Source organism: Gambusia affinis, linkage group LG23, assembly GCF_019740435.1.
Source record: "Gambusia affinis linkage group LG23, SWU_Gaff_1.0, whole genome shotgun sequence".
Classification (NCBI taxonomy): Eukaryota; Metazoa; Chordata; class Actinopteri; order Cyprinodontiformes; family Poeciliidae; genus Gambusia; species Gambusia affinis.
Genome location: NC_057890.1, coordinates 18,752,389 through 18,764,490, shown reverse-complemented (window position 1 = coordinate 18,764,490; position 12,102 = coordinate 18,752,389). Strand labels below are relative to the sequence as shown.

At 42.7% G+C, this 12,102-nt stretch overlaps 1 protein-coding gene across 17 annotated transcripts in view; it reads left to right on the top strand.

Moving 5' to 3' along the window:
- The window catches only part of celf2 (cugbp, Elav-like family member 2), a 480,486-nt gene that overhangs the window by 315,248 nt on the left and 153,136 nt on the right, over positions 1-12,102 (top strand). The window lies entirely within an intron of this gene.

Sequence of the window (12,102 nt, the reverse complement as noted above, 5' to 3'; positions counted from 1 at the left end):
CAGCTTATTGGAAAATTTATCAGTCCACTGCATGAATATAAAATAATTCTTGTTTTAGCTTCCGGCATTACAAAAGTCAAATGAGTGCTTATAATGCTCATTGGGGTTATTTTTGCATCATAATTATCATGTTAAAAATAACCAGAAAATGTTGCTTAAAGGTTAAAACTGCAGAAAAGTTTGGACTGAAAGTTGTGCAGGAGAATTAGACGGAGGATCTGAGGGAAGAAAAGTTTTCAGGACTCTTAGATTGCCTGGTGAAAGCAAATGTGATGGAGTATCCTGAAATACAAAGACTGCCAATAGGAACTGGGGGGACTGGGGGGACTGGGGGGACTGGGGGCTCAGGAGTCAGATATGGGCCCAGTGGTCATCGTTTCTCCTGAGATTCATCCCCTTTTTCCATTTAAAAGATGTGATTACACCGCAACAATGTGCACACACACTCCTGCACACGCTCGGCTGGCAGCGCTGATCCAATTTAGCAGGTTAGAAGAGAGGGATAAGGAGACGGAGGGAGGAGAGCGCGGTTCGGAGGGTGGAAGGAGGCGCAGGAAGGAGGCGAGGAGCGAGCGCTCCCTCTCTCTCGTTTGTCATTCTGTCTGTGCCGTATGCAGATGAGGAGTTAATATGATATCTCTGCTGAGCTGATGGATGTTTAAAATGATACGGCAACCCAGAGGAGCCTCGCTGCACGCCGCCCGCCTCGGATCGGGGGTGTGTGTGTGTGTGTGTGTGTTTTCACTCTGAATCCAGATTATTGTTGCAACATAAGTTTTAACAACTTCCATTCATTTAGATATGCAAAGAGTTCTTACTGTTGGTTCACATCAACTGGGATTTTCTCCCATTTCAAAATGAGGCGGAAACACATCAAGATTATACTTTTTAAAAAAACAATAAAAAGATTCATTTACATATTTTGATGCTAGAGAAATGGCACTTAAAGCTTCAGAGAGTGATAAGAATACTCATTTGTAGTTAATAGTTTTTATTTGAGGGATTGAGGTAAAAAGTATATAGAAAAACACCAAACAGTTTGGGTTTAATTCTGCTTCCTTGTATCTGCTAAAAGTCTTGCTCTCTCTCACCGTCTCGCAGACGCTCTTTTAAACTGCATCGTTCGTTTTCTACAGATGTGTGGAAAATTTTTCAATTTAGCAAATGTCCTTAATTCTAATTTACGCAATTTTGTGGAAAATGGAAATGCAGCAAAAGAAAGCAAACTGAGTGACCTTCCCTCAGTCTCTACATTCACTCTGAAGAGTGTTATTGTTGCTGGTCGTGTTTAGCTGTTTTCACAGAAGAACTATAATTATTTCTGATCCTTTGCTCAGCCTAAAACTGTCCAATTCTTCTCTCTTCTGGATTTATCTTTGAATTTTTTATCAAAATGCAAATTTATGTTGATATTTTGATGCTGTTGGAAAACGTGTTTGAACAACTCTGTGCAGTTCTAGTCTTTTATTTTTCTGCTATTTTAAGCTGCAATTTGTTATGAAATCCATCAGTGTCCAACACACACACACACACACCTTTCAGCTGTTTAGTCACAGTGATCCGGTTCGTTAAGTGACTCCTGAAGTCCAGCTGATACATGAGTTTTCTCAGTACCAGAACATTTTCCTGGTATTTCAGTGGAAATCAAATATTTTGTACATAAACATAAATGGTTTGTTGAGCTCAGTGGTCCATAAATCCTAAAGCTTACCCAAAAGATCAGAGAAATTGATCCACCGATCTGCATTCCCAACATTTTAAATCTCCATCATGGAGCGACTGACGAGTTTCAGGACGTCTGTGTGTTTTCCAAACTGTTGTGGTTGGAGATGAGGTGTGTGTGTGTGTGTGTGTGTGTGTGTGTGTGTGTGTGTGTGTGTGTGTGTGTGTGTGTGTGTGGTGGGGGAACCAGGACAGATCGGATTCTCCACAGACTTCATTAGTTAAAACAAAGCCAGTTGTCCGTTCGACTCTCTGCAGCCTAATTGATATCGATTTAGTGATTTTCTCAGGGCTGATTTAAAGCCTGTTTGCTCTGATCATCAATGTTACTTTTGCTCGGCCTGCGACTCTGAAGACGTCCCTAAAATAAATCAAACTCATCATCCACGGTTCTCCCTTTACGTCCCTTCAACCATCGTCTTCATCCACTTTCACTTTTCATTATTTTCTGACATAATTGAGAGAAATTGAGTGAAATTATTCTCTTTTCTAGCTAATTTCCCTCCGTGATTTGAGTTCGTCAGTGCAACAAATTAGCAAGAGTTATCTTTTCATTGTGGCCTGCAGAGCTATGATAGATCGTCAGCGTCCTCCTAACTGCATAATGATAGTTATCATAAATGGTTAGTGGCTGGCGAAGTGAAGCATTGAGATCCATGGCGGCGGGTTGGTGTTGGAGTGAAGGAGGCCTTTCATCATGTTGATGGATGGCAGGCCTGTCTTTAATGTGACATGTTGTGATCATATCAATTTGTCCTCACTCCTCATCCACATCACTTTACTGCCTCCGCGTCTCGCAGTCAATCACCGCGCCACGTCGACGCTCCGTAACCCGGCCCTTCCTCGCCCTCTGCTCCTCCTCCTCCTCTCTGGCTTAATTACCGGCTCTGTTTTGATAGCGATCTCTGTATTTACCTTCTTGCTGCTCCTCCACGGCGTCTGCAGGTGGCCTTAATGAAGAGAGCCACGGAATCAGACTGGGATTAAAATGTAATATCCCGCTATTAAAGAGATTAGAGGCTGACATTTCACTGTCTAAGCTGCCGCCCCAAACCTGATGAACAGACCGCGGTCACATTGATTTATCCCCAGGATCGGCGGCGGCCGATCTAAGATGGCCGCCTTTCGTCACCGATCGAGTCACCGGGACTGATCGGAAATGTATTTATACGATCTGGAGTTGTGATTATTAGCAAAAATCAAACAGGAGGAAATTTCTGAGCTCCAAAAAACAAACATTTGGTTGATAAAGTTTAAACAATAATCTCATAAATTTTCTAAAAAAAAAAAGGACATTTCTGAGTTTGAAACGTCGAAACTTTTTGTCATTTGAAACTGAAAATTTTCTCTCTTTTTTATTAGAATATTTCTGAGTTTAATCTGAAAATGTCTGAGATTATTTGGTCCTCTTTGTATCTAATGCCTTGTAGATTTCATCTCCAATGGAGGAAATGAATGTAGTTAGCATGTAGCTTTAGCAACACAATGACTCAGTTGAGTCAAATTGTGATGCAGCTCCGTTATGTTTCACATCCATCAGCTCATCATCACCTTTACAGTTTATTTACTGTTTATGGCACTGAAAGCAGGAAATCCATGATAATATGTAGATTTTGGGTTGGATGTATTCTCAGGAAAACCCTTAAGTGTCTCTTTAGTTAAAGGGAAAAAGCCTTCATGCTGTGATTTATGCAGTTTAATTGGTTCAGTGTCATGTTTATTAATCCTCGAACGCCTTTACCTGTTTATTTATGTTATGTTGGGTGAAATTGTATTTTTGGAGCTGAGAGCAGAATTAGCACAATCAACACTTGACTAATCAAGCCGATTACTGCCAATATACAACTACAGCATTTTAATGAACTTCCAGACATCAGGGCTTTAATTGCAGCAGCAAACAGCAGAAGGTGGCTGAGGATCTAATTGTGTTTAAAAACACAAAAGATAAATGAGAGTAAAACGCAGCTACATGCATGTCAGCATCTCAGGTGCCCTGATCTTAAATCTCAGTCTAAAGAGCTTTATCAAGTGTTGATTGCCTAAGAAAAGTGCTTCTTTTCATTGCTTGTGGCTTTAAACTGCAATTTGGCTTTAACTGTAATAAATGAAGTCATTAAATGAACAGAAAAGACATTTAGATGGATAATTACAGTAATTTGTGTGACAGTTCTTCAAGGCTGTGAAAGCCACAGTGTACAAAGAAAGGACCTTCCTCCTTAGTGATGGTCTCACTGCATCCGTCTGCATGGTGTAATCATTCCATCGGAGGAGCTCATTCCCAGGAAGAGATTTAACGACCTCTCTGGGAACCAGGAAACTCTGCAGCCTGGTGTTTCTACCGATGGACGAACCTCTGCTGTCAAAACTCAGTTAGTCGACTCTCCTGACCTCCGACCTTCAACCAGCGGCGAGAGTTGAGCTGTAGGATTTTGTTTCTACATTTTAGTCCGTTTGGAAAAGAGCTTCATATGAAAGCAAAACGCACCGAACGAGGAAAATAAAGCCAATAAATCAATAATGTAATAGAAACGTGATTGATATCAATAGATTATATGCTTGATAGAAGAATCAATAATTAAACGGAACTCTGATCCAGAACCGCACAGCATTCTGGGGGATGTAGGCAGAGGAAAAGCTTTTTGGTGGCATCAACTAACTCGCTCGCCCTCTGGTTACCTAGCAACTCATTCAGTCTTTGGTTGCCTAGCAACAACCACTGTGACTCTGCTTAAAAAACCCACTAAGGTGTGAAGTAATGACTGAAGGAGGAAGAGAAACGGCAGTTTGGGAATATTTCAGACATTTCAAACAGAAAACGAGTCACTAATTCTGGATATGAAGATCCTGTAGTTTGATTCGTTACACACCAAACGACTGTCCTGCTGTGGAGTCCAGTGGAGAACCAGAACCAGAACCGGTCCGGGTGTCTGGGCTCCTCTGCTGGATCAGAACCAGCAGAGATTCATGGTGAAAACGACCAGAGCCCCAATGCAAAAGTTTGGCCAGTCGTCATGGTAACTCCTCTAACTTCCTGTCCAGTCTCACGGCGCCGGCCTCTCTCCGTCCTCGCTCGCTCACCGTCTCCACGTCCCGGTCCAATCAGAACCCTGATGGTCTCCATTGAGTCGGCCGTGAACCCGGCCCTCCCTGCCCGCCCTGCCCTCCTGCTGGGTCGAGGAGCGGCGGCGGCGCCTGACGCATGCCTCCATAACGGCGCTTCATTTGCATGTGTGAAGAGGTCTGAGCTAATGGAGCCGATCTCTGCTGCTGCTATTAAACGAGGAAGAGGAGGAAGAGGAAGAGGAGGCTTGATGGATGACTCAGGACTCTTTGATGACTCAGGACTCATTTCTCAGCATGGCTGTGTGTGTGTGTGTGTGTGTGTGTGTGCAGCCTGCATGGCCCTTGAATATGACAAAATAAATGAGGCCTAACACTCTGCTGCCACTTCTCCCTTTGTTCGCCCTTTAACACGCAGGTCGTTTCTCTCGGCGCATTTAAACGCCCTCAATATGTCACATGTGCATGCATGAGTGCATGCGTGCCGCTAACACACTCCAGGCCTCACGCGAAGGGAAATGGCCCATTGAGGCTCCTGCTGTAGGAACACCTGCAGCTTTACAGCGTAATGGCCCCATTCTCGCTCTGGAGCCGGTCCGTTTTACACCCCGACTGGTTCCGCCGCAGAAAGGTTTGTTAGCTCGTATAGTTTCCACAACAAAACCAACGGCTGAGAGTGCAACATTTGTGTTATTCAGCTCTACGAGGAACATTCGTTACGCTTTCTGGCCTTGAAAATAAAATCACAAAATGAAGCTGTTAATCCAGAAACATGACTGAAAATCTGAGCTGCTCAAGATTTCTGCTGCCGACATAAAGGAAAGAAACGTGCAGAAATTCACATCCAGCTGCATGGAAACGGATCTACACTTGACCTGCAACAATCCTAACCTGTAAAGACCTGAAAACAACTGGTGTGATCCTAAAATGACATAGTTCTCTGCTTGGGATTAAACTCTGGACCAAAATGTTCTTCTTATGGAAATGATAAAGTCAGATGACCAAGATGGAGGCAGGGGCAGATCCATCAGAGGTTTCCTGAATATCTTTATTTATTTATGCAAATAAAGATAAAATCCACCATTCAGGGACTAAAACGGGACAAAACACAGGACGCGTTTTAACGGGTTTTAAACCTCAGGTTGTGTTTTGCACTTTAAAAGTGTTCCTGTTGCTTCAACATAAGTACCGTTTAGGAGGCTGTTAAAATGTGGCAGCCGAGCTGCTCCTGATGGACGTTTACTGGTTTTACTGGTTTTAATGGTCCTGTGGTCCGCTGCAGACACGCCACAAATCTTCTCTCAAATTTATTTGTATAAAATGTTTCAGTGATAAGGGAGTTCAAAGTGCTTTACTTCATAAAAACATCAATAAACATTAGATTTATCATCTAACAAATATAAAATATGCTGATCAATGTTCCACTTACAAATCAAAGGCAAATCAAATCTCACTGCAGCAGAAGGTTTAAATCTTCAAAGTGCTGAGGAATAATGTTCTCATTATGTGCTTCTGTTTGTGATTTTTAATCTAACTGATATTAAATCTTCTGTCCAAACATGTAGGTATTCCAATATTTCACACAACTGCAGATGAAGCATCAGGAGAAATGAATACAACGGCGTGTTAGATAAAAAAAAAAAATGCTAATTTCCAACACAATTTTTACATTTGAGTTTTTTCTTTCTGCTCAGGAATTTTGACCAAAAAAATTTTTCTTTCAAAGGTCGAACAATTTCAGCTTTCAAAACTATCAAATTTGTGACTTTTCAAATGCAGAAATTTCAACTTTTTTAGAACATTTGAGATGATCTCAAAATTTAAATGTAGAAATTAGAATTTTTTCTACAAAATTTGACCTTTTTCTGTAAATTTGCTATTTTTTTCCTTTATAATCATCGTTAGACGTCAAATGAAGGATAGATGTGTGTTTCTAGACTGTAAGTGAAGGATAGATGTGTGTTTCTAGACTCTGTAAGTGAAGGATAGATGTGTGTTTCTAGACTGTAAGTGAAGGATAGATGTGTGTTTCTAGACTGTAAGTGAAGGATAGATGTGTGTTTCTAGACTGTAAGTGAAGGATAGATGTGTGTTTCTAGACTGTAAGTGAAGGATAGATGTGTGTTTCTAGACTCTAATAGATGTGTGTTCCTGGACTTTGACTGGACCCTCGGTGCTCTCCGTCCTGCACATGAACAGATGCGTCTCTGAGTCACTCGGATCGTTTTCTGTCCGTTGATCAAACCTCCGTACGGCGCCAGCGTCTCGGCGCGGCAGCTTGTCGGTGTCACTGAGATCCAAACGTCCAGAACCGTCTGGAGGCGGGCCAGCAATATGGGTCTGACGGCATCTGAATGAGCAGTTTCCATGACGACAGGCATCCGGGCGGCGATCCTCACACGTCTACCTGTGTGAAGGTGTGAATGTCGGGTTTGGGAGGAATTTAGCAGCGCTTATGGAGGTGTGATGGGCGGCGCTGATTGGCCGGGGAGCGAGGGACTCTTGGTGAAGCGGGACGCTGCATGTGTGAGATGTGAGGAGGAGCGAAGCGATAAAAACATGAAGTGTTTGCTACTCACAGATGGGCTGCTGACACCAGCTGGAAAAAATAAACAGGAAGTGGAAAAATGGTCTGAATCTGAATCTGGTGATAAAATGATTTTCTGCTGGTTCAGGTCCAAGTGGCTCCCAGGATTCAGACTCCATTTAAAGGCTTTTATTTTGTAAGGACCCCGATCACACCTGGCTCCGGCTGACCAATGAGCAGCTGACCTGCATCGACTCAGAACCTCGGTCGGATCCGCTTCTGGAGATTTATCCACTTTTAGTTTGTCTTGGCTCGCGGTTCTGGACATTCTGTTCTGCAGAACCGTCAGTTCCTCTCGGTCCGTCTGGCTGCGTCGCTCACAGGGGAGGCAGGAAACTCCATGGAAATGTTTCTGTTTGCTCCAGAATCCAGGACCTTCACCGGGTTCAAAGTTCAAACCAAAGCATTCAAAAGTTTATTACAGTTCAAATGTGTCACCAGTATTGATGTTTTTTTTTGTAATTCCTGCTTTTAGTTTATTTTTATTGAATATTAATGGAAAACTTATGAATGAAGATGACTAATACGTCTCCCAATATCTCATAAAGTAGTTGATCAAATGAAAAGTCATGTTTTTCTGAACTCATTTAACCTCCATGTTGCTCTGGGGAACTTTAGAAACAAATTAATAAATATTGGTGAGTTTTTTATTCCCGGTAATCAGACTAAATCATTTCAGAAAGTTGAAAGTTGGATAAAAGTTAAATCAACGCTGATCAGATCAGAAACCGTTAAAAAAACTGTTAAGAAAAACTTCTGTGTAAACTCCAAACAACAGCAAGAGAAGTTAAAAATCAGAGATCAGTAGATTGAACTAAAGAAGTCTTTGAGACATGAGAGTCGGGTTCCAGGCCCGCAGCACCACACGGCCTCCACCGTACTTCATACTGAGGAAAAACCTTCCAATTAAATCCTGAGGACTGAACTCTTCATGCTGCTGATGGGCCTGGAGAAGCTCTTCCATGAATGGTTGTCATGGAAACCCGGTGACCCCAAAACGCCAGTCTTTGTTGCAGTTTTTATTCTTCATGTAGACGGAAGATAAAAATGGGTCGTCTGATAAAATGAAATCAGTGCAGTGTTTGTGAAAATGCATCATTTCTTTCAGTAATAAATGATGAGACTTTATGTGGACGTCAGTGTCCCAGTTAAAGCCCGGTCCTCTGTGTGTGATCGGTAACAGCGCCCCCAGGAGGCTCCAGCATGTCACCTCTCTTCAGACTTTAGAGCCTCTAAACAATCCAGACGAGTCGGATCTCCAGAATCTCTCCGACGAGGGAAACGCTCGCCGCCGTTGCCGTGGCAGCCGGCTGGTTGTGGCGCTCTTGCCTCCGCGTCCTCATGTCACATCTTTTGTTGATCACGACGTCTGGAATGCGCCCGTGGTGCTGGTCGGTCCCGCCACCTGCTCCGTCTCCGTGGCGACCCTGGCGCCGCCGCCCCCAGAGCCCGTCGCGTTTCAGCTCCGCTCTTCGTCTCCGGCTGGCCCGCGGTGGCGTGAGTGTGTGTGTGTGTGTGTGTGTGTGTGTGTCTGTCACTAAGCATAAGTCTGGCTGCTCTCCACCTGGACGCCGCTCTCCCATCTGTGATCAACGCTGACCCAGATCTGGCCCACCTGAACGACCAGAACCGGACCTGAAAGCGTCTTGTTTTGGACTCGTTCGTCGCTCTGAAGAGCCCAGTTTCTGTTTTAAGTAGCTCTGCAGATTCTGCTCTGTAATAGAAAACCTTAAAAGGGCGAAACGCTGAAGAGGGTTGAAAGGGTCAGCGGTGGCGGCAGAAAGCTCCTGCAGCGACGGCGAAATTTAAAAAGGCTTTTTAAACACTAATCTGACATTTCCATGTTAACAAAGGTGCAACACTTCAGTTTCCATTTAAAGGGCTCCTGTTCTGCTCAGTGCAGCTGCATGTCTGCTGTCTGACTCACTTTGTTTCAGCTCCTGCGTGTTTAAGAGTCGCATTTAAAGGTCCAACTTTCTCCCTCTGATCACCTGATTGGTTCCTCAGAGTTTGATCCAAACAAACGAGACGTAAAGAGGCAGCGCTGTCCAAACTCCTGGGATCAAACCCTCAACTTCAAAGTAATTTAGTGCCACAAAAGACTTTCTCTTTATAGTTTTGAATTAAAAAGTCTATTTATTTAAAAGAAGATAATTATTTCATTTTTATCTGCACAACTAACACAATGTAATATTTTAGTAAAATGAAGTTTTAGGGAGAAGTAACACAAAATCTAGTTTTGGTAAAGTTAGTTATTTAACTATTTAAACAAAAGTAAACATTTAAACTCTCAATGATTTTTCTATCATCTTTGGACTGTTTGTGTTTATTTTCTGTTGCTCATTCTTGACAAACTTTTGTTTTATTTACTGGAGTTTAGTTTATGTTTCCATTTACTCTTAAATTTAATGTAATTATAAGTTTGTGTTTTATATTCCATATTTTGGAGACTTTAGTTTGTATATTTTTTTAAAAGTGGAGAAAATGTCACTAAGATTTGTTTGGCTGCATCGACCTTCAACCTTTAGCTGGAAAAACATTTTTGTGTTGTGGTTGAGGGCCGCTCAGAATCACTTAGCGGGCCACAAATGGCCCCCGGGCCGCTCTTTGGACACCCTGTCAGCTTGCTCGCCAGCCCTTCATGTGTGAAATGTTTTGTTTCAGAACAGCACAACCTGTTTCCTTCTCCACATTAGAGTCATAATTATCACGGCGTTCCGACGGTTTGGTCCCTGAAGCTCCCGACCGTCTCCAGAACCCCGGAGCAGCGGCGGCGCCGTTTGACTGACAGGTCAACCCTGGGAACGCCGGTGCCAAAACAAACCCTGCTAATGAGCGCTGGGTACCAGACACTCAGAACAGTTTTACTTTCAAAAACAAATCCTGAATATTCGGTGGAGAAAGAAGCGGCTGCAGCACCGTTGCTGTTTGTTTTGGGAGTTTTGATCCATTATGGAGACCCGGAGGTTCTGTAACGTCTGAGGCTCATTTAACTCCAGGAAGTAAAGACCAGGATGTGGAGAGAGAAATTTTACACATAAACTTTATTATTGATATTTCAAACCATAAACAATGTAAAGTAAAATCTGAGCTGATTTCAGGAATGTCACAGAGCCGGTCCAAAGCTTTTTGGGGCCTTAAGCTGATTCCCATGTTGGGCCCCATTCCAATCTCCATTCATACCAGCTATTAATAGCATCATTTATAATGATAATAGAGTAATGAACGTCTTTCTGTCCATTTTGTTTATAATGGTTTAGGACTTATGAAAAATCTCAGAATTCAGGTTTTTCAGAAACTTTGAATATTTATCAAAAATTAGTTTTGATACAGAAATCTGAATTTTCTATAATCTGTTTGCCATAATTGTCAACATTAATAGAAACTCTTGATATAATAATATTTAGTTTTCTTTCTGAACTGAATTAGTGAATTAAAGCTCTGATTTAACTGATTTACTTACTTTTCCATCATGGCTGAAGATGCTGCTGCTGCTTCCATTAATCCTGTTGAATCAATTCTGACTCGTTCTGCTGCTTCATCATCCAGATTTAATATAATAAGTGACTGTAAGTGTTAGTTGGATGCAAGCATGCAGACGTAGAAATGCAGGTTCGGTGTGTGTGTGTGTGTGTGTGTGTGTGTGTCGCGATTTAAACGTCGAAGAGCAAGCAGAGTGTGTTTGATGTTCCATTTCCCCTTTTTCATAATTCATGGTGGAGGAAAATGGACTGAAGCGGAGGTGGCTGCATAGTGTGTGTGTGTGTGTGTGTGTGTGTGTGTGTGTGTGTGTGTGTGTGTGTTGCAGGATAACAGGACAATCGTCTCTGCTGGTTTTTGGGGAGATGAAACAGACAAGAGTGCGTCTTTGAAATGCAAAGAGTGGCGCTGCCGGTGATTGGCCGCCGTGTTGAGGAGGAGCTGAGAGTTTTTTCGCCGCATTTCATCATCATAATTCTCACTTGCACTTCCCCCCCCACTCCACCCACTCCACCCGTTCACCCCCATCACCTCAGCACTCAGAGCTCCAACTCATTCTTTACTTTATTTACCTCTGTGACAATAAAACTCTGGCTAATTAGGGGCTGCTCTGAGATTGGGAGGGTTGTGTGTGTGTGTGTGTCTCTGCACTGAGCGCTATGCTTGCTCACACACACACACACACACACACACACACTGTGTAGTGGTGGGGCCTGGGGACCAATTTATTTACATGCAGTGGAAGAGGAACAGAGAATTGGAAGAAGGGCTGAAAGAAAAAGAGGAAACAGCAGGGAATTCTGGAGAAAACCCAGAGGAAGGAAGAAGTTTCTCAACTGTTCCCAAGGACACACACGACCAATTTACCATTTAGATCGCCTGGTGTGTGTGTGTGTGTGTGTGTGTGTGTGTGTGTTTGCCAATATCCTATGTGATTTCCACCTTCATCAGCATCCAACTGTTTCCTTTTTGATTTAAAGTAGCTTAAAGTCAAACTGAGGCTCAACTGTTTCACCGTTTCTGGAATGAGGGAATTATTGTTTCTGCTGCTGCAACGTTTTTTTATTAAAGTTAAAATGTTTTTTTACATTTATTGTTGTCTTGATTCAATGCAGTTCAGAATTTTATATCAGTATTATTTAGTCCTGGGTTTTTTCTATAAGGAAGGAGAAATGTTGACGCCTTCTTTCAGCCAGCTGACTGGCAGAGCAGCTGCAGAAAAATCTATCGCAACTTTAACCTGACGGAAATGT